The sequence below is a fragment of the Poromitra crassiceps genome, assembly GCF_964638095.1.
Source record: "Poromitra crassiceps genome assembly, chromosome: 11".
NCBI lineage: Eukaryota > Metazoa > Chordata > Actinopteri > Beryciformes > Melamphaidae > Poromitra > Poromitra crassiceps.
The window spans coordinates 1,646,098-1,674,002 of NC_139643.1; the positions used below are offsets into that span (position 1 = coordinate 1,646,098).

At 46.7% G+C, this 27,905-nt stretch overlaps 1 pseudogene across 1 annotated transcript in view; it reads left to right on the forward strand.

Annotated features, from left to right (window-relative positions):
- LOC310785569 (phosphatidylinositol 4-kinase beta-like) overlaps positions 1 to 27,905 on the forward strand; it is a 101,283-nt pseudogene that overhangs the window by 58,996 nt on the left and 14,382 nt on the right. The window contains exons 8-11 of the transcript XR_014554073.1: positions 5,930 to 6,157; positions 14,491 to 14,727; positions 20,983 to 21,095; positions 22,520 to 22,624. The product of XR_014554073.1 is annotated as a phosphatidylinositol 4-kinase beta-like (transcript). The remainder of the gene's footprint in view (positions 1 to 5,929; positions 6,158 to 14,490; positions 14,728 to 20,982; positions 21,096 to 22,519; positions 22,625 to 27,905) is intronic.

Consider the following 27,905-nt stretch of genomic DNA (forward strand, 5'->3'; position numbering starts at 1 on the left):
AAGCATAATAGAAGAGAAGAGAAGAGAAGGTAAGTAAACTGGTATGCAGCGCTGCATTGACAGTCAGTAGGATAGAGAGTAAACACGATTCTGCCTGACCAATCAGTCGTCTACAATGTTTTCACGTCACCGTATGAACCCGGGTTGGCAGAATAGAACCCCGACGAGGCAGGTACTAAAAGTAGCACCACTCAGCCCCAAATCAAACCGAGCTGGGCCGGTTTATACCGGTGGGATGAGACCAAAAGTCGAGTCGAGCGGAGCGGGACCGCGCTACTAGCTGCGGTGGGATTGGGCCATTAGACAAGCCGACAACACGTGAACAAACACATACCGCAGCTGTGGCTGGCTGGCCTCTCTGCTTTCCTCGGTGCTAGGACCTGCCTCAACATCAGGGGTGCTGATGTCCTGCGAGCTGTGGGTTACTTCCTGTCGCTGGACTTCACCCGACTGACTTGATAAACTTCTTAAGAAATAATTATCAATGCGGGGTCCCTGTGTTCCCTCTACCAAGCACCTCTTCCTGCCTTGATGGATTCTAAGGCCCCTCAAAGTTGTTACCTTCTGCCAGCCACACAAGCAAACCTGACGCTTCTTTCCATCTACATCTGAACTAGTGGCTTCCACTGACATGTTTTCCCTACTCATAGTCAAGTCCGTTCCAGAGTCAATAACCGTGTCAACCATAGGTGAGTCATCTTCCGCCCCCACTCTCGCAGACTCTAGGGGTGTTTTTATGCCTCCGCCGGCGATAGCCAGGCCGGAGGCATTATGGATCCGGGTTGTCCGTCCGTACGGCTGTCCGGCTGTCCGTCCGTACGGCTGTCCGTACGATGTTTGTTAACGCGATATCTGAGGAACGCCTGGACGGAATTTCATCAGATTCGCCTTAAACATTCACTTAGGCTCAAGGATGGTCTGATTAGATTTTGGTGGTCAAAGGTCAAAGGTCAAGGTCACTGTGACCTCTCGAACGCCATTTTCAAGCTTGTTAACGCGATATCTGAGGAACGCCTGGACGGAATTTCATCAGATTCGCCTTAAACATTCACTTAGGCTCAAGGATGATCTGATTAGATTTTGGTGGTCAAAGGTCAAAGGTCAAGGTCACTGTGACCTCTCAAACGTCATTTTCAAACTTGTTAACGCAATATCTGAGGAACGCCTGGACGGAATTTCATCAGATTCGCCTTAAACATTCACTTAGGCTCAAGGATGATCTGATTAGATTTTGGTGGTCAAAGGTCAAGGTCACTGTGACCTCTCAAACGCCATTTTCAAGCTTGTTAACGCGATATCTGAGGAACGCCTGGACGGAATTTCATCAGATTCGCCTTAAACATTCACTTAGGCTCAAGGATGAACTGATTCCATTTTGGTGGTCAAAAGTCAAAGGTCAAGGTCACTGTGACCTCTCAAACGCCATTTTCAAGCTTGTTAACGTGATATCTCAGGAATGCCTTGACGGAATTTAATCAAACTTGTCTCAAACATCGACTTGGACTCAAGGATGAACTGATTAGAATTTGGTGGTCAAAGGTCAAAGGTCAAGGTGAGCTCTCGAACGCCATTTTCAAGCTTGTTAACGCGATATCTCAGGAATGCCTTGACGGAATTTAATCAAACTTGTCTCAAACATCGACTTGGACTCAAGGATGAACTGATTACATTTTGGTGGTCAAAGTTCAAGCTCACTGTGACCTCTCACACACCCAATTTCCAAGCTCTGTAACGCAACATCACAGGAGCGCCTTGACGGAATCTCTTCCAATTTGCCTCAAATGGCGATTTGGACTCCAGAATGAACTAATGCGGAGGCATAAGTCTGCGTTGCAGTCGTTCTAGTTTCATAATTCTGTTTCGTAGCAAGTTTGGGTGTAACCAATGGCCTATTGGCCTTGGCTACTGCCACAATGAGCAGCTAACCCATTGCAGCCCCGATGGGGTCTAATCCCTCCTGTCAGCTGTCTTTCCATGCTGTCACTAGGTCTTTCCGTAGTTGTCAGCTGCACTATTCACAACAGTCACTAGCCTAAGCTAGCTTTAGTATTAATTAATACACAGGACAAGATGTTACTATCCCTTGTGCCAAAATCCGAGGAAAAACACATTTAGAAGCCCAATCCAGAATAAAACAAGCTAACAGGCTAACAAACTAATAAACAAGACACAAATCACCAGTTACCTACCCTAGCCAACAGCAGTATGAAGCATGTCATTGGGGTTTTCAAGTGGGCACCTTCCTTCACCGACGTTTCGTTAAGTTAGGCCCAAACTTTTTAAAGTCATGTACCCCCTGGAGCATTCAACCTCCTGTCGTGTACCCCCTAGACCTCCACAGACGGGCAACTCTCATATGATGTTAAATATGAAGACATGACAGTGTTTTTAACAATTTTGCTGTTTATTCAGCCTCATAAAAATACCTCTTAACAAATTACATGTACATTTCCTCAAGCACAATATGAATGACAATTATGTATAAGTTATACATAAAATATGAAAAAAATATCCTCATAACAGACATGCATAATACCTAAAGCACAAACTTCTCTGGAAAAGTCTCAAATAAAATATGGAAAAAATGGTCCTCTCATAACAACTGACAAGCACAATACCTCAAGCACAGTATGAATGACTTCTACGGAAAAGTTATAAAATATGGAAAAAGGTTTTCTCTTCATTCAGCCTTGTAAAAAGCCCTCTCATAACACAGGGATGCAAACAAATTCGCTTTTTTTTTAAAAGGTGACAGACACACACACACACACACACACACACACACACACACACACACACACACACACACACACACACACACACACACACACACACACAGGGCCCGAAATTAACTTTTTGACCCACCGGCCAGTGGCGGGTAGATGGACAACATCTACCCGCAAAGCATATTTCTTACCGGCCAAAAAAAAAGAACGCATTTTTGTGTCACATATATCCATATACCGTATATCATTTTTTTTCAGTACATTTCAAGTAGATGACGTATTACGTTGAAGAATACACACTTAAATAAGAGGCCAGAGTAAAATTTTAAGCAAATTTTTTTAATATATTGATTGATGATTGATTAATCAATACATGTCAAGTCAATCTTATCAATACATGTCAAGTCAATCTTGAGCTTAAATTGTTGTAAAAAAAAACAACGCAGCTAAAAGTAATAACTGCGACAGTCTCAGTGCAGACAGCGCACAACTTGGGCTACGGACCTTTCTCTCCCACTCACACCTGGCACCTGCGTTAGCTCTCCTGCACTCGTTCTCGGCTCCGGCTTTATTGGTGGTAAGCATTTTGATTCATCTCCTCATCATACGAGCTCGGCAACAAGCGCGATTGATTCATTGATTGATTGATTCGCCCGATGTAGGCTGTCAATTTAGCAGAGGTTAAAAGACGCTTTTTACCTCCGCTAAATTGACAACTGCATTCCATTCCACTCCAGTCATGTTTGGTAGCCTATATGGCAGAGCCAGAATGAAACAGTCTCACAAAGCACTCGTGCCAGCTGCGGACCAAAACACACATAACTATGATATCCTCATATATACTGTATCATCATTGATTGATTGATTCGCCCGACGTTACCTCCGCTAAATTGACGACTGCATTTCATTCCAGAGTCACGTTTGGTAGCCTATACGGGAGAGCCAGAATGAAATGAAATGAATGAAATTTCAGACTGCTTCCTTGTATATTGTGGCTGGGATCAGCGCTCCACAGCGCACTCCCAGCGTTTAACAGTCGGAAAAGGTGAACACACAGTTTTAATATTACATGACGACTATTTTGCGACCCGCCACGTGGCGGAGAGACGCCAAACCTAACTCGCCAAAGCTAAAATATGCCCGCCATTGGCGGGTGGCGGGCTCTAATTTCGGGCCCTGCACACACACACACACTGCTTTGGACCGCCGGGACTCGGCCTTCACCTGCTTTGCTGTTTTGAAAGGCAGTTTCTGCTGCTCCCGTGGACATGGGACGAGGTCTTTTAGCGTTCCTTTTGAGCCAATTCTCCATGGCTAGGCTACAGGTCTCCATTCACTTTCAGCGTTTTGCACAGCACAGCTGTAGTCTGCTTTGACGTCTCATCACCCCTTTCCTCCGCCTCTCATTGGCTAATACTCGTTACATTCGTTGGTAGAGCCAATCAGAGGCAGAGTAGGGCGGGTCTAATCAGAATGCCGGTGTGTGTGTGTATAGTGTGTGGCGGGTGACGGGTCATATGTGTGGGTTTAACTTTGCCGGAGGGGGGGAGAGGGGGGGTCAGATTTATTTTGGCGTACCCCCTGTAGTACCTCCACGTACCCCTAGGAACGCGTACCCCAGTTTGGGAACCACTGCTCCAGGGCAACACCACTTCCGGGAACCCGCACCCTCTGTAAGTAGGGTTCCCAGAGTAAAACCTGGCCATATCCACCACTGCTTATGGATGAGCATCATCTGCTGCATGCCATCGAGAACCGTTGGTCGGATCGACTTCAAACTTTGGGAGTATGCCCTATTGCGCAGTGCAGTGCCCTGTTTTTGTGCAATTCGGCATAGCGCCACCTACTGGCAACATAGAAAATGTGGTTTATCTCAAGAACCATTCGTCAGATCGACTTCAACTTTGGGGAGTGTGCTGAGGGGAACTCGACACAGTGCGGTGCCGAATTTCGTGTAATTTGGCACAGCGCCACCTATTGGCCACACAAAAAGTGGTTTATCTTGAGAACCGTTCGTCCGATCGACTTCAAACTTGAGGAGTGCGCTTAGGGGGACTCAAGGAGGTGCAGGGAGCTGAATTATGTGCAATTTGGCATAGCACCACCTACTGGCAAGACAAAAATCGCGTCCGATCGACTTCAAACTCGAGGAGTGCGCTTAGGGGGACTCAAGGAGGTGCAGGGAGCTGAATTATGTGCAATTTGGCATAGCACCACCTACTGGCAAGACAAAAAGCGCTTTATCTCCATAGCCATTCATCTGATCGACTTCAAACTCAGGGAGTGCGCTTAGGGGGACTCAACGGAGTGCAGGGAGCTGAATTCCGTGTAATTTGGCATAGCGCCACCTACTGACAACACAAAAAGCGGTCCCGGGTTCGAACCCCGGTCCGTCCCAGGTCCTTTCTGTGTGGAGTTTGCATGTTTTCCCCGTGTCCGTGTGGGTTTTCTCCGGGTGCTCCGGTTTCCTCCCACCATCAAAGACATGTATGTTAGGGTTAATACTCCTGTCAGTGCCCCTGACCAAGGTACTGGCAAAAGAACTGGAGTTGGTCCCCGGGCGCTGCACAGTGGCTGCCCACTGCTCCTAGTTCTAGGAAGGTTCCTAGTAGAGGATGGGTCAAATGCAGAGGATGAATTTCCCCAAGGGGATAAATAAAGGATAACTTAACTTAACTTAACTTAAGTGGCTATAATGGTAGGCTATAATGAGTCACGCATTCAGAAATAATATCCTCTAGGGCAGGGATACACAACTTGCTTTGCCCGGGGGCCACTTTTGTGAAATGATAGGAGGCCAGGGGCCAGTTAATAAACAAACAAATTGCTAAATTGTATGTGATTTTTTTTTTTTTTTATATATTTTGCGGTAAAATTCCAGGAAGTGGCAAAAATTGCAAGTTGAAGAACCTGTTTTGCTGTTATTGCAGAGAAATCGCAGGAATTTAGAAAGCCCCTGCAAATCTTGCGGATATTGGTTGAATTTGCATTAATTATTGCGATCACAAAATCACAATTTCCTGGAGGGACTGTTTACCTTGATCCACGTCCATTATCCACATCTCAAACTATGGTGTGTTGGGTCCTTGGATTTGAGGGAATTGGGCCTGAAAAGTCCTTAAAGTCCTTGAATAGATGTTTAAGAAGGTGTGTGGACGCTGTTTAACGTTGTGGTAACCTGTCCCCCCCTGTCTCCCGTGCAGCCGGATGGCCTGCGTCCTCAGAGAGACTTTGTGAAGTCTCTGATGGGCATCGGGAAGCGTTTAGCCACGCTGCGCACCAAGGAAGCTAAGACCCAGCGGCTCATCTCGGAGCTGTCCCTCCTCAACGCTAAGCTGCCCGCACGTGTCTGGCTGCCCACTGACTCCGCCCACCACCACGTCACACGCATCCCACACACACAGGCTGTGGTGCTCAACTCCAAGGACAAGGTACACAGACACACGCACACACACACACACACACCGACAGATGGACATATTTATTTTTTCTACACAGTTAATATCATTCCATTGTCGATTTGCCCATAAAGTCCTGCATCAGAATGTAAGCCAATGAGTGTTAATTTTGTCTACGAAACCTATGATGAAAAATGTTCGTTGACTACCTACCTACCATCAACGACCTATACATAGATGCAGGGGTGGGCGATATGGCAAAAATATCATATCATGATTTTTTCAGGCAGGATCACAATCCACGATCTTATCACGATTATTTTTCATCTTGGTTTTTAAGACTATTTTGCAAGTTACTGAACAGTACAAGTACATCCAAACTAATTTCATGGTTCGTACGGTCATGAAAAACATGCAAAAGTCCAATTTAAAATACAATTCCCATGCCCTGGAAAAGTTATAGAAGTAGTTTGGGAAAAGTCATGGAAATTACCGTAAATTCCGGACTATAAGGCGCACCGGTCTATAAGCCGCACCTTCAAAGGTGACTATTTTTTTCTTATATAAGCCGCACCGGACTATAAGCCGCGGGTGTTTTGATGTTTAATTACCATATGTAAGGCTTCGTGCACAGAGGGGATTGTCGGGAAAGAGATGGCTGTTTGGGGAAGCTCCCATTTATTAACATTTCAACAAAACAAAAGTCAGGTCACTAATCCCCAGACAAAATCACACATTGTGAGATGCTTAAAAATCACCATCGGCGGGAGCTTTACTCCAGATGCTGTGCAGCCAAGAACACAAGTGAAATTCGTTCTCTCGTGACCTGTGGTTCTCAACGTGATGGACGATTCACCTTTCTTGTTAACAGTCCTAGTGAGAGGCAGGTCGAACGTCAAAGGCACTTCATCCATATTTATGATCTGCTCCGGTCCGATGGAATATTCCTTGATCTTTCTTTGTGTGAATTCGCCGAAGTTTGTAATTTTCTCCTGGTAGTCGGGAGGGAGTTGCTGACACAGTCGTCCGCGCCCTGACGGACAGTCCCTTTCGTCTCGGGTTTGTGCATGATCCTTTGCTGCTGCTGCTGTTGTTGTTCCTGTCTCGCTACTGTCTCAGACATGGCTTTCAGGCTCAATCGCCGCCATCGTCGTAACACAGCCAGTTCTCCATCTTTTGAAGCATGATGTTAGATTACAACGAGCTAGTTGTGTGGCTTAGCCTTCCAAAATGTTGCTGTTAGTTTTTTAGAATGTAATACATAGAATTGGGAATGTTACATTCAATTTCATTCAGACTGTCTTTCAGGCTCAATCGCTGCCTTTTTCCCCCCGGAGCGAGGGAGGAGGGAGGGTGTTTTACCGTAGTGGCTGAGAGAGAGTAGTGGCACAGTGCTCCAATCAGGTCGCGAGGCACATTTTTTGCAACATCATCCAATCAGGGTCTCGCTCTCATAATGTCTGTCTTGCTCTCGTTCTGCCTCATACCAACATCCATAGATTTTGGAGGTTCCCGAGTGGCCGTTTGCTGGAAAAATCCATAGATAAGCCGCACCGTTATATAAGCCGCAGGGGGCAAAAAAGGCCAAAAAACGGGAAAAAAGCCGCGGCTTATAGTCCGGAATTTACGGTAGTTTCATAAATATTTTCATGTCGTTTATTTTTTGCACTGAGTTTACAATAATTCATGTTTGGGGTTCCCAAACTTTTTCATCTTGGGACCCAAAAGATAAATTTTGTGTCTCCCTGGGATCCCAAAAAAAACATACTGTAATGAGTTGCCATGACGACCAGTTGCGACCCACCCCCCACGGGTCCATGACCCAAATTGGGTCCCGACCCATAGTTTGGGAAACACTAAGAAAGTATCACTTTCACAAGCAGGCACGCGCTCACTAACGTTAACCTGAAAACTAGTTTGGTGGTGGCCTGACACAGTTCCATAAACTCGGTGAGGGAGGCAGGCAGACTAGCCGCTTGGTTAATGGAGAAATAGGCTGCCTGCCTACATCATGTCATGGGCAACTGCAACAGACCTCCCGGGCCAAGCAAAATGCAGGTTGTGTTGTGTCAAAACATTCAATATTTTGAACATGAGAGAGGCGACGGCATTACGTTACTGCCGCCGCCTGGCGCAAATGAGGCAAACATCAAAGGTGCTGCTGCTTGTCAAGGTAACATTAGTGCAACTCCCATCACTGGACTGGACTGGGTTTCTTACCACAGCGAGGGAACTGCTATCACCGAGGAGCACGTCCCTCTCTCGTCAGCTACAGTACCAAGCTGTGGATGCGACGTTGGCCGCTGACGGCAGCTAATTATTATTATTATTATTATTTAACTCGTTCAAAGATGCCAGCATGCTACGTTAAAGGTCCCGTTCCGTGCAAAAGCTGTTTTTACTTCTAAATGCATATATGCTGTTGTCATCCCTCCCTGTAATGAGTGCTCAGAACCTCAGAACTGTCAGAGTTGGATTTTTCCCTATCCAGCTCTCTCCTGCTGTCTCCTTCAAGCCACGCCCCCTTACACTCTGTTCTCCCAGAGGGTTAGGTGTTACGTCACAACGCGACTTTAGCATACTGCGCGCGATCTCTCTCACACAAACTATCTGCGCCATTTTGTCTATTCTTTGCCATAGCAAGCTGTTTCAGCGTGAGATTCATCATGACCTGTTGGTCTGTGCTAACCATTTCAGCCCAGAATGTTTCAACAATCTGGGGCAGTACAATCAAGGTTTAGCCACAAAATTAACACTTCTAGCTGGAGCGACGCCAACTGTACGTGATCCAGCAACTGCGGAGGTGCATTCGGTAAGTCTAGGTATTTTGAGATGTCCTGTTTAGCGTAGCAACCGTAAGTTAGCGATAGCTCGTTGCTAACGTTAGTTAGTTGTGACACAACCTAGCATGCTGGTCCACGGACGCTAATCTGATTGGCCGCTGGGAGCCTGGGGCGGACAGACCATTCCTGGCAAGCGACGGGATAAGGAAGTGAGAACAGCGTCAGAAGGAATGGGTTTGCTATATTTTCGACAGATTAATCCAGAATCATGTTTTATGGACCAGAGACACACGTTTTTGAGAGGTTACAGCTGCACGAATTGGGACCTTTAAGTGTGTGTGGCTGTGTTCACATCACAAGTCAAACCAACTCCTCCTCTGTGCTGTGAAGGGGGGGACTTTGGAGTCGTCTTTCAGACATAGAAATGCAACTGATAGAATGTGCACTGCATGTAGTGCGATTCTAACGATCTGTCTGGAAAGGCAGATCGTGGAGGCATTCTAATCGTTAACAATCTAAGATCATCATATCGCCCACCCCTACATAGATGGTCATTTTGCATCCTTCGATCTACTGAAGAGGAAGTTTGAGTTGCCCGGCACACACTGGCTTAGATACCTGCAAGTCAGAAATTATGTTCGATCCAAGATCCATACCTTTGAAACGCTCCCAAATGTTTTCTTCGATGTGTTGCGGACCCCTCCTCACTCCAAGCATCTTATCTCTAGACTTATGTCTGTTTGACAACTGCAACACGACCTCTACTGATAGGATTAGAGAAGCATGGCAGGAGGAACTTGGAATTGATTTATCTGACATTATATGGGAAAGGACTGTGGTACAACTCTGCTCAGTTAATAGCAGACACCAGCTGATCCAATTTAAAGTCGCTCACCGTCTTCACTACTCCAAGCATAAATTACACGGGATCTTTCCTTCTGTTTCACCACTGTGTGACAGGTGTCAGGTGTTAGAGGGCACACTATCTCATGCCTTCTGGTTCTGCCCTTCACTGACGGGATGCTGGGCTAAAATGTTTGATTGGTACTCTAAGGCAGGGGTTCCCAACCTTTTTTGTGCCAAGGACCGGTAGACACATGGAACCCTAACCCTCACCAGGTGACGACAAAGGGTAAATAACAGCCTTTTGTGTTGTACTGTATGTAGCCTATACAGTATTTATGTTTTTGTTTTAACTACAAACATAAATAAACGTCAACTTGAAACTATGTTTCAACTACCACACACAGCCTATAATATTATAGCCTATGTTTATTTTTTTAAATTTGGACCGGCTCGCGGCCCGGTACCAAATGCGTTGCGGCCCGGTACCGGTCCGCGACCCAGTGGTTGGGGACCACTGCTCTAATGCCAGGATCAGACTACACGATATTTTTTGTCGTTCACGATGTCACCATGTCAGACGAGGCCATCATACTGCCATCAATTCGTGACATGTCTTGGTCGGGAGACTGGCCACACTACAAGTTTATTCTCACTTAACACCGACAGAGCATCGTACGCCACCGTCATCACGTCGTCTGCAGTCGTCAGCGAGTTCACAGGTCGTCGGGGAGGCGGACCTGTGAACGAAATCTCCCAGCATGCAATACATTGACAAGAAATAGCAACCAAATCAGCCTAAATAGGCTAAAGTGGTAGATAGAAATAATGTTTATGTTAGCACTACATGCAATTGTAGAACATTTCAATATTGGACAAAATAAAATATTGAAATCCAAACACAACCCTATGTGAAACATATATGTAATCCAGGTGCTATATATATCCCTTGTAGAATTAACGTTATTTGGATGAGTGACAGCCTCTACTGTGATGCACTGTGATGTCCGCTCCAGCCTCGAATAAAACTTGGCTTACTTCATGTGCACGCCCACTATTTTCTTGCCCGCTGCTGCGAGATGAGAAGGAAGAGAAACGAGCATGCAGCCGACTCTTCTGAGCCCATGTTATTTGTAGTGAGCAATGCCCATTGCCCAGGCGTTTAAACGCAAATTAAAACACCCTGGCCTTTTTATCTCTTTTATTCTTTTGAGCGGAGCGGAGCGGGCGAAATCTGTATCGAGCGGGGAGGCGTTATTTCGAATCGCACATAGGTTACGCAAAAACCACCTGTGCCCGTCTACGCAGCAGTCAAGCGCCGGGATTGGCCAGGAGCAAGTCTTTTCTCTTCTTTTGACAGCTGGAATCTCCCACACCACAAATCGATTTCATCAACCAACTGAATTGCGGACATTGAAATTAATTATAAGTGTATTAACGCCAATGAAAACGTAACACAAGCTTTTAACACACAATCGATTTTTAAACATTTATTTCAAAACATATTGTAAAATTCAGGCCTTGTCAGCGAAGTGACATGTTGTTTAACCTGCAAATGAAAACTATAAGCGGGGAGCGGTCTCCCCAGGACCTGATACCTGTCTTCCGGGGTGTCACACTAGGCGAAACCATGTCCAAAAGACTGACATGCCAGTCTTTTCGTCAGGGCGTCGTGAGGCGTCCTAGACGTCCCGACTGGTCCCGACGCTGGTCTTTGATTATGTCACACTACAAGAGGTGAAGACGGACGATCGTCGTCCCCGACGGTCATATTCGGGCCCGACGCTGAAAATCTGTCGCGCACGACCAAATCGGTCTAATATCGGGCTGAATTCGTGTAGTCTGAACCAGGCATTAGGCCTATAAAATAACCGTGAAGCCGGAGGCAGAGCTCGCTATCTTCTGGTTGCTCGGAATCCTCTCTGAATGGAAGCCCTCCACTCCGCCTTCTATTCAGCCATGGCTGATGGACATGATCTCTGTTATACAGATGGGAAGACTGGTTCCTGAGAGCCAACTCACTTGGAAGATTCTTGACCGTCTGGGACCTGTTTTTGGCCTACTTTGACGAGGCTAAGAATGACAGGTGACTGATGTTAGGAGCGATGGGTGACTCGCCCGGGTGATTTCTCGTTTATCCCTTGCGATCCCATGCACAATATCTCTTGTGAGCGTATAAACACCTTATGCGGCTGGCACAGCACATTGTAATGTATGTCAATGATGTATGTATGTATGTTTTTTTTTCTTTCTTTTCTTTCCTTTCCCTTCCCGTCAAGGAGGAATCTTATCCCCAGTTATTTTTAATCTGTATGTTGATCATTTGTCCAAGCAGCTGAACGGTTGTAACACCGGGTGCCTCATTGGTAATACCCTAGTGAACCATTTAATGTACGCAGATGATCTTGTTGTTCTGAGCCTGAATAGTGCTGGTCTCCAGCAGCTCCTCACAATTTGTACTGAATATGGTTTGGAACATGATATCAAATACAATGCCAGTAAGAATGTTGTCTTAATTTGCAGGACCAAAGAGGACAAATGTTTGAAATTTCCTGTCTGAAAATAACCTTACTCTCTGTGATAAGGTTAAAGCCCCACTCAGTAAGTTTTCCACTGCGCCCTCTGCGTGCATTAGTATCGTTAACGATATCGCCGTTCAAAGTCAACAAAACACAGCGCCAGAAGCTCTATGTACATGTTGTGACATCGGGTACTCACCACGTGATGAAATAATAATGCATAGTCCCGTGAAACATCATTTTCGTAGCAAATCCGAATCGAGTTACTTCCTTGTATTCATTCAGACAGCGCTTCCGCTGTACAGCGCATGCGCGCGTCCTGTTTTTTTTTCTTTTTTCTTGCTACGGGACGTGGCAGACAACTTGCTTAGTCCCAGTGCTGGCCAATGGAGGGCGGTGTGGGATAAATAAAGACGAGGGTCTCCCTATTACAAGTCAATCTACCATGTCCTGTGACTAAAAAGCTCTTATATTAATGTAAAAAATGTCAAAAATCTTACTGATTGGGGCTTTAAATATCTAGGTCATTTTATTTCAGAGAAATTGTCAGATGATGATGATATATACAGACAATGCCGTAAAATGTATGCACAAGTGTGACAGAGTCTGGCTCTCAAAATATGATCAAGCTCGTGTCTAGTCCATCCAAACCTGCCACAGTAGCACAGAACGTCTTTGCACAGAAATATCAAACCAGAAGTCTCAAAAGCGATGGGAGCAGCCTACCTGCTACGGCAGGGGGCGATGACATCTCGACAGCCCGGCTTGTGTGGACAGCTCCGTCGGTAGTGTGGAGGCCAGATTCAGGCAGCCTCAGCTCATAAGACGCTTCTTAAAACAAAAGTCACACACACACACTCTTAACACGTGAAAACAGAGGGAAACCTACGAGAGAACAGGGGCTCCAGAGAATCCATGGCTCGGCTTCAATCAATGGCAGAAAGAGGGGGGGGGGCTGTGCACCTGAAATCCACAGACATAATCTCTAAGCCACTCCCACTTCCTGTTTGACTCTCTGGGCAAAGACGTAAATTACAATATCATAAATAAACAAGGGGGTGTCTGACAATACATATCAGTCACATATCACTCTGTGACAACAAGCTAATAATTTGGCTCGTAAGTTCAACATGTTTACAGATGGAGTGAAGGTGTCCCTGTTTAGAGCATACTGCACACCACTGCTCACCTGTGGTCAGATTACAGGAGGTCAAGCATGCACAGACTTTAAGTGGTATATAATGATGCCAAGAGAATATTGCTCAGGAGACCTAGATGGAGCTCTGCAAGTGAGATGTTTGTCACAGTCATGTTTGTCTCACAGAATGTCATTATCAAGCTGTTGGTACGTAAATCCCTGCTGTAGTGATGTCAGATATCAGTCACCTCTGTGGAGACACTGGTATATGTCGCTCTTATGAACACTGCACTATTTATTTGGATATTGCCTTTTTCCTACTGTCTATAGGGATTCTTTTTAGTGTTGTATGTCTTTTTATATGGACGTTGAGTCTGGAATAAAGTTTTGATTGATTGATTTTCCTGTATCTGAGCCTGTTTGTTTGTCCTGTACGTAAATTGTTCTAAAAATGTGAAAATAAAATATAAAAAAAAAAAAAAAGAAAGGAGCAGCATGGGGTGATCGCCATTGACACTTCCACATCGCCTCCCAACCTGCCTACCAAGAGCGGGCTCTTCCCCATCCCTCCTTCCTGAGCAGTTTGCTCACACGGCTCTGCAGCCTCAAGCCAGCCAAAACAAAATAGAGAGCCAAAGTCACGCTCACTTCCGGGTTAGGCATACGCACAAAGAGATTTCATCCGTCATTTATTTTCCCATAGAAATTTCGTAAAATGCTTATAAAGATCGTTTTACTTGGTCAAACCAGGAAAAGAGGAGAAAAAGTTATTTCAACAAACGAAGCAGCAAACCTTGTAATAAAATACTCATTGTGATGTTAAGATTGCATATGGAGTGAAACCTTGGCTGTAAAGCATGACTCAAAATTAATAAGGATTTTATTTTGAAAGCCCTAAAGCGGATGACCTACTTTTACATTCTGGCTGACTTGATGCCTGACGCTCGTGCACTAAATGGGGGAGAGACGCTTTTTTCTCTTGGCATATTCCGTCATTTGGGTTCCATTGGACACAAGACATTTTAAAGTAATTAATCCATAAGAACGTTGCATTTAAGTGACTTTACCCCCCTCTCTCTCCAGGCTCCCTACATCATCTATGTGGAGGTTCTGGAGTGCGAGAGTTTCGAGACTTCGGCGCTCCCGGTGCGGATCCCCGAGACGAGGATCCGGACCGCCCGCTCGGTGGAGAGCCTGGACGCCACCGGGAATGCTGGGATCACCGCGGAACACCGAGCCGGAAGCTTCAACACCGTCACAAATTATGACAACGACGACGAAGCCTGGGCCACCGACGATATCGGACAGCTACAGGTGGAGGTGAGAGAGAGAGACACACAGGCTGACAGAGTCAGACAGACAGACAAACAGAAAGGCAAGCAGCCAGACAGGCAGACAGACAGACAGACAGGCAGAGAGTCAATCAAACCGAGAGAGAGTATTAGTAGTTGTTGTTATGCATTAGTTGTGTTAATATGCTTTGGCAACATTGTATTGTATGTAAGGGATGACCAAAAGTAAAACGTTTTATTTTGTTTGTTTTTATTTTTATTTTTTGTTTCGTTGCGAGATAAATGTTATGGTTTCTCCTGATTCTAAAGATAGCTGGATCGCTTGGTTTGACCAAGGTTTGACCAAGCCTGTTTTTATAAGCATTTTACGAAATGTAGATGGAAAAATGAATGGCGGAGGAAATCCCTTGGTTTGTATGCTGAACACTGAAGACGTTGGATAGAATCCAAAATCCCTTCTCACTCCCAGTTGACCAGAAATGTATTACTTATTACTGATGTATGTCTTGACTGGCCATATATTGTAACTTTGATTAAAAAAAAAAGGGCAGCTTGGCAGTTTCATGCCGGTCAACGTGTCCTGCCAGATTTCAGTGTGTCGGATATGGAATAAATTCCGGTCAAATATTAGATCTGTGTTCATTGAGCTTAAAGCCCCATTCAGTAACTTTTCCAAGCGCCCTCTGCGTGCATTAGTATCGATAACGATATCGCCGTTCAAAGTCAACAAAACATAGCGCCAGAAAGCTCTATGTACATGTTGTGACATCGGGTACTCACCACGTGATGAAATAATAATCCATAGTTCCGTGAAACATCATTTTCGTAGCAAATCCGAATCGAGTTACTTCCTTGTTATTCATGAACACAGCGCTTCCGCTGTACTGCGCATGCGCGCATGCTTTTCTTTTCTCTTTTTCTTGCTACGGGACGTGGCAGACAAACTGCTTAGTCCCAGTGCTGGCCAATGGAGGGCGGTGTGGGATAAATAAAGACGAGGGTCTCCCTGTTACAAGTCAATCTACCATGTCCTGTGACTAAAAAACTGATTTATTACAGTAAAAAATGTCAAAGATCTTACTGATTGGGGCTTTAAGAACTATTGATAGCAGGCTATAGCCTATAAAGAACATAATCAAAGCATGTAGATTTATAGATTATTTTAATTGAGAAATAAAGTCACCTACTTTATACATTAGACATTATTAATTCCAAATTATTCCCATCAAGTATAGATTCACGCATAGGGTGTTCGTTAGGGCAACACCTAAACACAATGAATTTCCTACAGCTTTAGGCCTACATATTATCAGATAAAATAAAATAGACTAAAAGCTCTTTGAAAATAAACCAAAAAATAACCATATAACCATTGGACTGGCTGATAACAGCTTAATTGGCAGCGAAAATCCACTCGTAATAGGAACAGGCATCCTTCATTTCAAACTCCTCTCTTCAATTCTTAATGGATTTAATTAATTTAAATGGCCATAATCTCAAGATTCATTATTCACAGATGATTTCCCTGTGTCAACCAGGCTTCTATCACCAATCAATCAACCACACGAGCACAAATGCAAACGTTGGGCCGTGCAGCGTCGTCCAATATGAAGACATTGGAACTCATGCATAATTGCGCAGCCCATGAAGTGCAACAGCCGTGGCCATACATTATCAGCATATTCTTACTACCCATTATTAAGCAGAGTACATCAGTTAATTTGCCACTTAATGAGGAGTCTATTTAATGAGCAGCTTTCATTTATTCGTCTGATCGACTTTTATGATCACAGAGGCAGATCATGTGGCTTTTCAAAAAAAGTGTTCATGACACATTGGCAACATAGCAAGTGCTTTCATTCTCAGATGTAGGCTACAGGTAACACTATATTCACTATATTATTATTATATTCACTATACTCTTCCATTTTCTTCCATCAGTTTAAAGTAAAGCAAATATTAGGCCTATGTCCGTTCTGAAAGCGAGTTGGACGTCCACCGTGTGTCAGCCAGCTGCATTCTGCTTTTAATAAGGTTATTGTCATTGTGATTAGACCCGCTTGGTTTCAGAAAATACTTTTGAAGGTTTGATTGTCTGGTTATGTCTCATCTCTCTCGCTCGTCTCTGCTTGTGGCAGGCGTGTAGGCCTGGTGACGAGAGGCAGGCGTGTAGGCCTGGTGACGAGAGGCAGGCGTGTAGGCCTGGTGACGAGAGGCAGGCGTGTAGGCCTGCTGACGAGAGGCAGGCGTGTAAGCCTGGTGACGAGAGGCAGGCGTGTAAGCCTGGTGACGATAGGCAGGCGTGTAGGCCTGGTGACGAGAGGCAGGCGTGTAGGCCTGGTGACGAGAGGCAGGCGTGTAGGCCTGGTGACGATAGGCAGGCGTGTAGGCCTGGTGACGAGAGGCAGGCGTGTAGGCCTGGTGACGAGAGGCAGGCGTGTAGGCCTGGTGACGAGAGGCAGGCGTGTAGGCCTGCTGACGAGAGGCAGGCGTGTAGGCCTGGTGACGAGAGGCAGGCGTGTAGGCCTGCTGACGAGAGGCAGGCGTGTAGGCCTGCTGACGAGAGGCAGGCGTGTAGGCCTGGTGACGAGAGGCAGGCGTGTAGGCCTGGTGACGATAGGCAGGCGTGTAAGCCTGGTGACGAGAGGCAGGCGTGTAGGCCTGCTGACGAGAGGCAGGCGTGTAGGCCTGGTGACGAGAGGCAGGCGTGTAGGCCTGGTGACGATAGGCAGGCGTGTAAGCCTGGTGACGAGAGGCAGGCGTGTAAGCCTGGTGACGATAGGCAGGCGTGTAGGCCTGGTGACGAGAGGCAGGCGTGTAGGCCTGCTGACGAGAGGCAGGCGTGTAGGCCTGGTGACGAGAGGCAGGCGTGTAGGCCTGGTGACGATAGGCAGGCGTGTAAGCCTGGTGACGAGAGGCAGGCGTGTAGGCCTGGTGACGAGAGGCAGGCGTGTAGGCCTGGTGACGATAGGCAGGCGTGTAGGCCTGCTGACGAGAGGCAGGCGTGTAGGCCTGGTGACGAGAGGCAGGCGTGTAGGCCTGCTGACGAGAGGCAGGCGTGTAAGCCTGGTGACGAGAGGCAGGCGTGTAGGCCTGGTGACGAGAGGCAGGCGTGTAGGCCTGCTGACGAGAGGCAGGCGTGTAGGCCTGGTGACGAGAGGCAGGCGTGTAAGCCTGGTGACGAGAGGCAGGCGTGTAAGCCTGGTGACGAGAGGCAGGCGTGTAGGCCTGGTGACGAGAGGCAGGCGTGTAGGCCTGGTGACGAGAGGCAGGCGTGTAGGCCTGGTGACGAGAGGCAGGCATGTAGGCCTGGTGACGAGAGGCAGGCGTGTAGGCCTGCTGACTAGAGGCAGGCGTGTAAGCCTGGCGACGAGAGGCAGGCGTGTAGGCCTGGTGACGAGAGGCAGGCGTGTAGGCCTGGTGACGAGAGGCAGGCGTGTAGGCCTGCTGACGAGAGGCAGGCGTGTAGGCCTGGTGACGAGAGGCAGGCGTGTAGGCCTGGTGACGAGAGGCAGGCGTGTAGGCCTGGTGACGAGAGGCAGGCGTGTAGGCCTGGTGACGAGAGGCAGGCGTGTAGGCCTGGTGACGAGAGGCAGGCGTGTAGGCCTGGTGATGAGAGGCAGGCGTGTAGGCCTGCTGACGAGAGGCAGGCGTGTAGGCCTGGTGACGAGAGGCAGGCGTGTAGGCCTGGTGACGAGAGGCAGGCGTGTAAGCCTGGCGACGAGAGGCAGGCGTGTAGGCCTGGTGACGAGAGGCAGGCGTGTAGGCCTGCTGACGAGAGGCAGGCTTGTAGGCCTGGTGACGAGAGGCAGGCGTGTAGGCCTGGTGACGAGAGGCAGGCGTGTAGGCCTGGTGACGAGAGGCAGGCGTGTAGGCCTGGTGACGAGAGGCAGGCGTGTAGGCCTGGTGACGAGAGGCAGGCGTGTAAGCCTGGCGACGAGAGGCAGGCGTGTAGGCCTGGCGACGAGAGGCAGGCGTGTAGGCCTGGTGACGAGAGGCAGGCGTGTAGGCCTGGTGACGAGAGGCAGGCGTGTAGGCCTGGTGACGAGAGGCAGGCGTGTAGGCCTGGTGACGAGAGGCAGGCGTGTAGGCCTGGTGACGAGAGGCAGGCGTGTAAGCCTGGTGACGAGAGGCAGGCGTGTAGGCCTGGTGACGAGAGGCAGGCGTGTAGGCCTGCTGACGAGAGGCAGGCGTGTAGGCCTGGTGACGAGAGGCAGGCGTGTAGGCCTGGTGACGAGAGGCAGGCGTGTAGGCCTGGTGACGAGAGGCAGGCGTGTAAGCCTGGTGACGAGAGGCAGGCGTGTAGGCCTGGTGACGAGAGGCAGGCGTGTAAGCCTGGTGACGAGAGGCAGGCGTGTAGGCCTGGTGACGAGAGGCAGGCGTGTAGGCCTGGTGACGAGAGGCAGGCGTGTAGGCCTGGTGACGAGAGGCAGGCGTGTAGGCCTGGTGACGAGAGGCAGGCGTGTAAGCCTGGTGACGAGAGGCAGGCGTGTAGGCCTGGTGACGAGAGGCAGGCGTGTAGGCCTGGTGACGAGAGGCAGGCGTGTAAGCCTGGTGACGAGAGGCAGGCGTGTAGGCCTGGTGACGAGAGGCAGGCGTGTAGGCCTGGTGACGAGAGGCAGGCGTGTAAGCCTGGTGACGAGAGGCAGGCGTGTAGGCCTGGTGACGATAGGCAGGCGTGTAGGCCTGCTGACGAGAGGCAGGCGTGTAAGCCTGGTGACGAGAGGCAGGCGTGTAGGCCTGGTGACGATAGGCAGGCGTGTAGGCCTGGTGACGAGAGGCAGGCGTGTAGGCCTGGTGACGAGAGGCAGGCGTGTAGGCCTGCTGACGAGAGGCAGGCGTGTAGGCCTGGTGACGAGAGGCAGGCGTGTAGGCCTGGTGACGAGAGGCAGGCGTGTAGGCCTGGTGACGAGAGGCAGGCGTGTAGGCCTGCTGACGAGAGGCAGGCGTGTAAGCCTGGTGACGAGAGGCAGGCGTGTAAGCCTGCTCACGATAGGCAGGCGTGTAGGCCTGGTGACGAGAGGCAGGCGTGTAGGCCTGGTGACGAGAGGCAGGCGTGTAGGCCTGGTGACGAGAGGCAGGCGTGTAAGCCTGGTGACGAGAGGCAGGCGTGTAGGCCTGGTGACGAGAGGCAGGCGTGTAGGCCTGGTGACGAGAGGCAGGCGTGTAAGCCTGGTGACGAGAGGCAGGCGTGTAGGCCTGGTGACGAGAGGCAGGCGTGTAGGCCTGGTGACGAGAGGCAGGCGTGTAAGCCTGGTGACGAGAGGCAGGCGTGTAGGCCTGGTGACGATAGGCAGGCGTGTAGGCCTGCTGACGAGAGGCAGGCGTGTAAGCCTGGTGACGAGAGGCAGGCGTGTAGGCCTGGTGACGATAGGCAGGCGTGTAGGCCTGGTGACGAGAGGCAGGCGTGTAGGCCTGGTGACGAGAGGCAGGCGTGTAGGCCTGCTGACGAGAGGCAGGCGTGTAGGCCTGGTGACGAGAGGCAGGCGTGTAGGCCTGGTGACGAGAGGCAGGCGTGTAGGCCTGGTGACGAGAGGCAGGCGTGTAGGCCTGCTGACGAGAGGCAGGCGTGTAAGCCTGGTGACGAGAGGCAGGCGTGTAAGCCTGCTCACGATAGGCAGGCGTGTAGGCCTGCTGACGAGAGGCAGGCGTGTAAGCCTGCTGACGAGAGGCAGGCGTGTAGGCCTGCTGACGAGAGGCAGGCGTGTAGGCCTGGTGCTCGTCTCTGCTTGTGGCAGGCGTGTAGGCGTGGCCTGGTGACGAGAGGCGCACAGCTGCATTCAATCCAATTGCGTGCTTCATAATTTTAAATGTAACAGGTCATCTTCATTGGCTATAACCTACACATCATAAAATTATTCATTTATTTAATAGAAGGAGATGTGTGGAAATTTTATTTGAGCCTATTTTAATACAATTGTGTTGGAGGCAATTTTCATCGGACTTGGTGACCGGAGAGATTTTAATCTGTCTGACTTTAATTGATTTTACCAGTAAAAGTCAGGCAATTACCGGATTAATGGAAATGATACTACATACTACCAGGCATGCAGTGGAAATTTGTATTTGCCATTTGAAGCCACTTGAATTGAAAAAAAGAAGTATCTCTGAAACAATCCTCTTGACTTTCTGTGTGTGTGTGTGTGTGTGTGTGTGTGTGTGTGTGTGTGTGTGTGTGTGTGTGTGTGTGTGTGCGTGTGTGTGTGTGTGTGTGTGTGTGTGTGTGTGTGCGTGCGTGTGCGTGCGTGCGTGCTTGCACATGCATGTTTGTGTGTGTGTGTAGTTAGCGGAGGCTCAGACCAGCAGCAGTGATAACATCAGTCAGTTCTCTGTGGACAGCATCACCAGCCTGCCAGAGAGCAAGGAGCCTGTGTTCATCGCTGCTGGAGACATCAGGTACACACAAACACATGCACTAGAGATGCGCGGATGAGTTTTGATGCCATCTTTACAAAGCAAATAGAAGTGTGGACGATGCAGTGGCCCTATGTTTGCACTCTGTTCTTCAACATCTGGAATCTAGGTCCACATATGCCCATATTCTTTCAGTTGATTTTAGTTCTGCATTTTTTTTATTTATTTTTTTATAATTATTTGTATTGACTGAGAGTAAGGGTTAGTTCTGCATTTAACACCATTGTTTCTGTGAAGCTGATACACACTTTACAGGAGCTGGGTGTTAATGTATTTCTCTGTAAATGGTTATAGCTTTCTGTGTGACAGGAAACAAGTTGTCAAAATAGGTAATCATGTCTCGCTGTCCATGCTTCTGAACACTGGCACCCCCCAGGGTTGTGTCTTATCTTCTCTAATGTCTCTCTATCCACACATGAGTGTCGATCACACACAGAATCAGTTTTTGTTGTATAAGTTTCTTTGTGATGACACCTCTGTGGTGGGTCTTATTACCAACAATGATGAATCCGGCTACCGCAGAGAAGTAGAGGAGCTGGTGAGGTGGTGTTAGAACAACATCCTGATACTTAACATCTCAAGAACCAAAGAGCTGGTTCCATCAATGGAGTAGAGGGGGTCACCTCCTTCCAGTTCTTCGGGACCACCATCCATGAATCCCTGGATCATGGGTTCTCAACACCAGTCTCAAGATCAGTTGAGCAGACTCATGACCCACTTCTACAGGTCTGCTATTGTGTGTGCTCACCTTCTCCGTTATTGTCTGCTTTGGTCACACAACCACTCAGGACAAGACTGTAGTCTTCCCTCACTTACATCACTTTATTCCACAAGAATAATCAGGAAGGCTAATAAAATCACAGTACCCCTTTAATCTCCATCCATCAGACAGGAGATACAGGAGTATTAAGAGCAAAACATCTTGCTTCAGAGATCGCACCTACCTCCAAGCCATAAGGCATCTGAATTTGCACTGAATCATCATTTGTTGAATTGTATGCACTTTTTGCTGAATGTGATGCTGCTGGGTACTGTACCTGAAGTTATTTTTGTTTTTAAAGGCCCATTTTGTAAGATTTTTGTCCACTAGATGTCAGGCTGGAGCTGTAACCTCGAAACGTAAACAGAAACAGTCTATAAAACACAGCACGGCTTCCCATGCCACTGTAAACGCTCGCATTGCTCTGATATAGCGTCTGCCATCTACACTATGCAAGCCTGACACTGCTCTGCCATCGAGACATGCAGAGCAAGCGATACAGCCGACATACGTAAACAAAGACACACACAGTCCCAAACCTGCTGGCGCCTCGGGGGTTAATGTCGTATCAGCTGGTGCCTCGGGGGAGCTAGCCCACTGTGAACAGCCCATTATTCATCTTTTCTTCTTTGTGTTTGTGTTGCAGGCGACGGCTCTCAGAGAACCTGGCTCACACGCCCACCACGTTCAGACGAGACCCCGAGGACCCATCCGCCGTCGCCCTCAAGGAACCCTGGGAGGAGAAAGTCAGGTGGGCGTGTCATACTGAAACGACTTCAATAATATTGAAATGAGCAGTCGGGTGGGCGTGTCTTTCTGAATCTACTTTAATATTTAAATGAGCAGCCGGGTGGGCATTTCATACTGGAGCTACTTTAATATTTAAATGAGCAGTTGGATGGGCGTGTCATACTTGAGCTACTTTAATATTTAAATGAGCAGTCGGATGGGCGTGTCATACTGAAGCTACTTTCATATTGAAATGGACAGTCAGATGGGTGTGTCATACTGACACTACTTCAATATTGAAAGGAACAGTCGGGTGGGCGTGTCTTACTGAATCTACTTTCATATTTAAATGAGTAGCCAGGTGGGCGTTTCATACTGGAGCTACTTTAATATTTAAATGAGCAGGCGGGTGGGCGTGTCATACTTGGGGTTGGGTACTGAACTCGGTCCTTTTACCGGTACCGACTGAATGACGTCACGTCGGTACTACCAAGTACCAGTTCACATAAAACCAAACGGTGCAGGGTAACCTAACCCTAACCCTCACATCTAAAGACTCTGAGCCCTATCATCGCAAAAGCGGTAATTTAGCGTTTGCGCTCGTTTAACGCTGCGCGCAATGCAATGCAAATTGGGGGCGTGCAAAAGTGCATTTGTATTCTCCCTGCCACGCTATTACCTCTATGCCTGTTATAACTGTACTGGACATGCATAGGGTAGGCATGGCCCATGCCAAACCATGCGTTTCTGTGCAAAAGCGGAGATGGCATTCTCCTATCTTCAGCATGCGCGCAATTACTTTGTGCTAAGAGCTTTGAAAAGCACTAGGGATGTCAACGGTTAACCGTTAATCGATTAACCGTCGCTAACGTCGTTGTTCGGTTATTGCTGTCGGTCTATCAGTTAATATTATTTATTTTTATTTTTTTATTTTTTTTTGGACACGTTTTTTGAGTTTCCTTGCAGATTTTGCACAGTGTTTTGCATCATGCAACTATTTTGTTCAAATTTTGTTCAATTGTTGGCAGCAAATCGAAATAGGCTATATTTTGTTTAAGTTTTTATGCTGCAAAAGACAGTAGGCCTAATGTGAAAAAATCAAAAGAAATAACAGATTGTTGTTGTTGTAATGTTTACATAAACAGGAAATAAAGCTCTCAAAAATATATTTCCTTGTCATCCATATAAGAGCCAGAATGATTTTGGAATGATTACCTGATCAAAATGTGGCAATAAACTTATAAATTTCAGCAAAGCCAACAAAAAATAAAAGCATAATTCTAACACAAAAAGCATTAACATTTCAGCATCTAAATAGACACACCTTGTTTGGGCATGAGCTCATTGAGTAAATAGACCAATTTTTTTTTTTTTTTTTTTTTTTTTTTTTTTTTTTTTTAACACATTGAGTGCCAGCCATTTTTTCAATCCTGTAGGTAAGTTGTGCCAGTTTTTTTTTTGAGGATTCTGGCTCATTTTACAAGAGCCGAGGATTATTTTCTGTTAAGAATTCGTGAACACCAATCATCTAAAAATAACTAATAGAATGTGTGCTTTCTCTGTCTAAAAGAGTTAGTTTGCAGAGTTAGTAGTTATGTAGATATTAGCCGTTGAGTACAGCATGGTTTCAGAGATTTTCAGAGAGTTTGGAGATAAATGGATTTTTAGAACCACCTCACGTGCCTGTGATTATGGGTGCCCTTGTCTCCCACTCTGTGCGCTCTCTCTCTCTCTCTCTCTCTCTCTCTCTCTCTCTCTCTCTCTCTCTCTCTCTCTCTCTCTCTCTCTCTCTCTCTCTCTCTCTCTCTCTCTCTCTCTCTCTCTCTCTCTCTCTCTCTCTCTCTCTCTCTCTCTCTCTCTCTCTCTCTCTCTCTCTCTCTTTGTGTCTCCAAACTCCTCCCTCCGTCTGTGCTGCGGAGTGCTCTGCTGCTGGGAGTTTGAGCAGCGAGTTAGAGCAGCCTCTCTCCCTGGCAGCGAGTGTGGATAGGTCTCACTGTCTCTTGGGTTTGATAGCCCCGATGAAGCCCCGTGCGACTCTAGGCTTTATGCTGCTCACCCAGTCCATTTCTGGAACCCCCCACCGCAGCAGCGCGAAGCGTCCCCGCCTACAGTATGAGAATGAGGCTCGTTCGTTTCTGACTGTAAAATCGCCAAGCCATTTCCGCGGGAGGCGGCTGCTTTTGGTCCACGGGTCCCGTGGCTGTGGCTTTCTCTCTGTCTCTGTCTGGAGAGAACTGTCGCCACTTAGTGGTCGGTAAAATAGATTATACACATTCTCTTGCTCCAATAGTGATATAGAAGACTGTAAAAGGGGTTGATTGATGTCCCACCGTCAAAAAAAAAAAATGTTTATGTAAGACGAGATAGCTCGTCTATGGCACTTAACCGTTGGATTATGTAAGACGAGATATCTCGGCTATGGCACTCAACGTGTTAATATTAAAAAATTATGAATTAACCGATAGGTTAATCGATTATTAGCGTCGGTTAATCGAAAGTAAATTAACCGAAAATTGACATCCCTAAAAAGCACCTCTTAAGCGCAAAAATACCCCGCTGCGCTTGAGCGCACCATAATGTCCGCGCTGTGCAGCGCAGTGCAGAGGAATTCCTTTTGGATACGTCATTACGCACGGACGTGCCACGCCAGGACATCAAATTCTGCTCATAAAATTATTAGCAGATAATTCAGTGAGGCAATCAACAATGATTCACTGAGAAACTTTTATCACATCACAAAGAGGGGTTAATGGCAAATTAATTGAGTAAACCTGTTGGACATTGTAGCGTACTGCAAACCTGGGACCTGCTGCACACCTGCACGGCTTACCTGGGTGTGATTTTACACCAGGTCACAGACTGTAAATGAACCACACTGTAAATTAATGTTACCCCAAGGCACAGTGTAGTTCACATGTGTAGACTAGTTTGTAATGTATTTCTTTTATATTGTTATTTTTTTTATATAGTATTTTATTTTGAAAACACAGGCATAGGTAACTTGACGAGTGCAGTAACATCAACACAGAGAACAAGGAGAAGTGCATGAATGGGGGAGAGAGAGAGAGAGAGACTCCAGAGCTCAACATGGATAACTGCATACTGGTGTCCTGTTTTGGTACTGGAGAAAGCCCAAATTGGTTGTTGGCAATGTTCATTAAACTACACTATTTGCATTAGCCAAGGCTAAAGACTCCCAACGTTAGATTTTGTCGGAAAGTCAAGAAGACGAAGAAGTCTGACTTCAGACAGAGAGTTTTATCACCACCTTACACCAAAAGATTGAGGTGATGGGAGCACGCCACAACTCCAGCAAAACTCTCATGATTTCATCGCAACATTAGCAATTTGTCTGTGACAGTGAAATTACTTGAAAAGTTTTGGTCAGCATTAGTGGCTAAAATGCAACGATGAATGGATGCAATGGAACGCTATAGTCATACGTAATGACAATTCTGAGTGAGGACAAGTTGGTATGTTAACTAGCTAGCTAACTGTTCTTCACATTGTCATGTAGGCCTACTTATTAAATTTTATTTTAACAGTGCAAACAGCAACGTTACATAGGCTATTATTTTGACTAGAACAAACTTGGTATGAAAGTTTAAATCATTAGTGCACTGTGAATGGATCTGCTGCTGATGTTTCTCCCTTCCACCACCCCCTCGCCTCTCCTGTCCAAACCTCGCGTCACCAGGCTCTCTCAGTCCAAACACCAGCATACCGTTTTACTTCGTCGAACCAAACAGTTCAGCTAACGCTATAATCGGGAGAGACCATAGAACATTTCACTACGACCAAAACTTTAAAAAACATCGAAAAAATATTTTCTTTAAACACACATTTTTTTACGTTTTGGTTCCATTGAGATGTTATGCGATCTCCCCTGTTTCTAAATATATCTGTACCGTTTGGTTTGAACCAATAAAACTTTTTATAAGCATTTTACGAAATGTGTATGGGAAAATAAATGGCGGATGAAAGTCTCTGGTACAGTGCTGAAGCAGGAAGTAGGCGGTCACTTTGCCTCTCTATTGTTGGAATATTACCCAGAAAGCTATGTGACGGCAGACTTTTGACAAGAAAACCATCAAATCTGGCTAAAAAGTTAGATAGAAATAATACTTATTTGTAACACAAAATGCAATTCAGGAATATTTGAATATTGGACAAAATTAAATGAAATTAAATGTAAACCCTAGGAGAAACACACGTCCACCGATGCAGTGTGTATATACCCCTTGCAAATACAACGTGAATAGGGAAATGGGTAGTTTGACCATAACATGGTTGCACTGTGATATCCACTCCAACAAGACTTGCTTACTTGACGCCAATAATTACTCAGTTGTTTGTTGTTTTTTGTGTTAGGATAAGTGAGTCCAGCTGTATATTTAATGTTGGGGTCATAGTGTAGAAACATATAGCGCCATCATTCAGTCATATTCTTTGTCAGTGGCTTTATATAGGGCTTATGCTAAAGAGCACTTTATACACAACATAGCCTATTAACTAACGTTGTACAGGGAGAGCATCAGCCCTGCTGAACAGCTATGCATTTACCATAGGTTGAATGTTTTATGCATCAGAATAAACAAGAAGATAATTTTGTGGTACTGTAGCCTACAGTAGGCGACGTTATACACAAGACAATACAACAAACAATACAATACAATAATTCTCAAATCCACTTGACATCAGATGAATCACTCATATACTAACAGCAAATACGGTTGATTGACGTCTAAACACTATAAACTGTTACCCTCTGCTGACTGAGTGCCTGTGTAAAAGGCTGTGTAACGCCTGTGTGTTCTGGCAGTGCACGTAGTAACAGCCCCCAATCAACGTCTGTGTAAAAGGCTAACCCGGTGAGGCAGGCTCATTCATAAAAAAGACAGCTCTCATTTTTATGAATGAGCTTCACGTCTTCTGCTCGGATCAAAGGCCGGGGTCACTAGTTAAAGCTACTGCAGTCTCGTCTGTTGTGCTTTTCCTTACGGAAAAAATCTAAAATGGATCACATCGCTGTGTAATGCATCTATATGTACGCACATCATGTCTGTCATTTGGCGATGCAGTAGCTCTGTACTCACCCTGACAGAGTCCGTCTCCCGTTGAGAAAACATTTGTAAAAAATATAAAATTTGACAATTTCTCTGAACTGGTGTTGTGACGGTAAAGAGTAACTTGATTGTTTCCAATCGTCAATGCTACTAAACGCTCAACATGGAGTGCGAAGACTTAGGCTAATTGAAGAGGATGACACAATTAAATGTGAAGATACACAATTACACAGCACG